The sequence below is a fragment of the Octodon degus genome, unplaced genomic scaffold, assembly GCF_000260255.1.
Source record: "Octodon degus isolate 3935 unplaced genomic scaffold, OctDeg1.0 scaffold00274, whole genome shotgun sequence".
NCBI classification, from domain to species: domain Eukaryota; kingdom Metazoa; phylum Chordata; class Mammalia; order Rodentia; family Octodontidae; genus Octodon; species Octodon degus.
This window is the reverse complement of record NW_004524850.1, coordinates 110,800-114,207: the sequence shown is the minus strand read 5'-3', so window position 1 is coordinate 114,207 and position 3,408 is coordinate 110,800. Positions and strand designations below refer to the sequence as shown.

Genomic DNA, 3,408 nt, shown 5'->3' with positions numbered 1-3,408 from the left:
AGGTACTCGGTGGACATCCCGCTGGACAAGACCGTGGTCAACAAGGACGTCTTCAGGGACCCCGCCCTCAAGCGCAAGGCCCGGCGGGAGGCGAAGGTCAAGTTCGAGGAGAGATACAAGACGGGCAAGAACAAGTGGTTCTTCCAGAAGCTCCGGTTTTAGGTGTTTTTTGTTTGTCATTAAAAAAATTAAAAAAAAATAAAATAAAGGAATGACCTGTTCTTGTTCTACAGAGAATGGAAATGGAACTCAAACACCCTTTGTATTCCAAAGTAGGGTCTCAAAACATTTTGTAAGGGGCTGGTGAGATGGCTCAGTGGTCTAGAGCACCTACTTAGAACAAGTTTAGCAAGGCACAGGACCGCGGTTCGATCCCCCAGCACTACATGCCAGCCAGCCCCGCGCCCTGGTGGGCTGAGCTGGCCACACACACACATAAGAAGTAAATAAATAAATAAATAAGTATTTTTACAAAATTGTTAGGAGGTTTGGAGCTATCTTCCAATAAATACACTGTTTAATATAGCACTGAGCAAACGATGCAAGTTGTGAATGGATGAGGGATCAACTAATAGCTCTGCTAGTAATTCATTTATTTTTCTTCAATAAAGTTGCATAAAACAAAAAACAAAAAAACTGCAACAAAGAAGAGCCCATAGCCTAATGGATTCATGACTGAATTCAACAAGAAAGTTAGAGAAGATTTAATGCCTTAAACTCTACTGAAGTTGAAGGGAAGCAGTTGTCTCTGATTCCTAGAGTTAAGTATTATCCTGATATGAAAATTAAAGAAAGACCCAGCCAAGAAAGAGAACTGTAGACCAATCTCCATAATGAAGATAGTAGCAAAAATCCTCAAAATGGTAGCAAACAGAATTTTGAAAGTCTTTAGTAAGATTATAAAGCATGACCAAGTAGGATTCATCTCAGGAATGCAGGGTTGCTTTAACATACATAAATCAACAAATGTATATACCATGTGAACAGGGCCAGAGAAAAAAATCACATGATCATCTACATAGATACAGAAGAAGCTTTTGATAAAGTATGACACTTATTCATAATAAAAACTGTACAAAGAATAGATGGTCTTCATGTGAATCTGATGAAAGCCATCTATGACAAACCAACAGCCAACACCATACTAAATGTATAAAAAAATGAAAGCTTTCAGTCTAAAATCAGAAACAAGATAAAGATGTCCACTATTGCAAATCCAGGGGCCGGGGAGATGGCTCAGTAGAATAAGTGCTTGCCTGGCAAGCACAAGGGCCTGAGTTCAATCCCCAGTACCACCAAAAAAACAAAACAAAACAAAAAACCCCACTATCGCAAATCCTATTCAATATAGTTCTGGAAACATTAGCCAGAGCAATTAGACAAGAGAGAGGGAGAGAGAAATAAAAGGAATAAATGAAAAATAGAAGTGACATGACCATTATTTATAGATGACATAGAACTGTACATAGAAGACCCCAAAAACACAGCATAAAATGTCAACACTCAAAAATCAATAGCATTTCTGTGTACAAACAGCAAACTCACTGAGAGAAATTAGGGAAACCACACCATTCACAATAAAATTCTAAAAATGAAATAGGAATCAGTCTCACAAAGGAAGTAACAGATCTTACATTGAAAATTGCAGTACTCTGAAAAAAGAGATAAATGAAGATTTCAGAAAATGAATAGATATCCCTTGCTCATGGATAGGAAGACAACATTGTGAAAATGGTCATTTTCTAAAACATGTTATACAGATTTAATGCAACCCTGATCAAAATACCATTAGCATACCTCAAGCAGCTAGAGAAAATACTGCTAAAATCCATTTGGAAACAGAAGAGACCTATAATAGCAAAGGCAATTCTGGCCAACAGTTGCAAGACAGGAGGTATTGCAATCCCTGACTTGAAAGTATACAGAAAAGCTACTGTGATACAATCAGCATGGTACTGGCAAAGAAAATAGATGTGAAGACCAGTGGAAGAGAACACAAGATGCAGACACAAATTCAGACATACTCAGCCACCTTATCTTTGACAAAGGAGCCAAACATAGCTACTGGAAGAAGGACAGCTTCTTTAATAAATGGTGATGAAAAACTGGCTATGCACATGGTGAAGACTAAAAGTAGACTCATGTCTATCAACATGGACTAAATGAAAGTCAAAATAGGTCAAAGATCTAAATATTAAAATAGAAATGCTAAATTTACTGGAAGAGAAAATAGGTAGAAATCTTAAAAACATAGGTGTAAGCAGAGTTTATAAACCAATTCCAAACTACATGGGAAATACTTTAGAGTATCAACAACTGGGATCTCATCTTATGAAAAACTTTTTTTTCACATCAAAAGAAAACACCAAAGAATGAAAGCAAAGTCCACAGGCTGGAGAGGCTGTGGGGAAAGGGAAACCCTTCTCTGTTGGTGGGATTGTAGACTGGTACAACCACTATGGAAATCGGTGTGGAGACTCCTCAAAACTAGGATCGAAAGTCCCACTCAACCCAGCTTTTCCCCTTCTGGGTATTTTTCAAAAATAACTGAAAATATCATACCACAGTGATATATACGCACCCATATTTATAGCAGCACAATTTGTCATAGCCAAATCTTGGAAACAACCTAAATACCCATCAAGTGAGGAATGGATTAAAAAAAGGTGTTGCATTTTTACACAATATAGTATTACTCAGCTATAAAGAAAAACAGACTTGAGGCCTTTGTAAGTATATGGATACAAATAGTCTATACTCATAAGTGAAATAAATCAGACTCACATGTGAACATATATTGTCTCCCTGGTGTAAGAACCTAAAAGAATAAAATCTGAAAGGAATAATATAGTAAAATGGAAAGAAATTGAACATAAGGAATAAACAAGATGAGGAAAGGGGAAAAAGGGGGGAAATCATGCATGTATATATTAGACAGCTAAGATGATTGCAGTACTCATTTCCATCAGGTTTTTTTTAATTTATTTTATTTATTTTACATTTATTGTGTGTGTGTATGTGTGTGTGTGTGTGGCCAGCTCAGCCCACCAGTGGGCGGGGCTGGCTGGCATGTGGTACTGGAGGATTGAACCGCGGTCCCTGTGCTTTGCCAAGCTTGTTCCAAGTAGGTGCTTTAGACCACTGAGCCATCTCTCCAGCCCCTCCATCAGGTTTTTGAATGTAGCAGTTAATGTTTAAAGATTTCATGTTGATTAACTCTATGTTTTTATCTATCTTCTGAGCAACTACATCGAAGACCACAAAGGGCAATACAAAAATCTATGGTTTAATATCTCTCATATTGATCTCCTAAATGTGCACTATTTCTAATGTCTTATCAATTAATATTTTTCTTTAAATTAAAAAACAAAGTAAAAAAGGACAAGAAAAATTAGTTTATTCAATATA

General features: G+C 36.9%; 2 protein-coding genes across 2 annotated transcripts in view; one reads left to right on the top strand and one right to left on the bottom strand.

Moving 5' to 3' along the window:
- LOC101593052 (zinc finger protein 669-like) overlaps positions 1–3,408 on the bottom strand; it is a 118,751-nt gene that overhangs the window by 84,613 nt on the left and 30,730 nt on the right. The gene's annotated exons all lie outside the window — the stretch shown is intronic.
- The window catches only part of LOC111814148 (zinc finger protein 709-like), a 51,293-nt gene that overhangs the window by 45,715 nt on the left and 2,170 nt on the right, over positions 1–3,408 (top strand).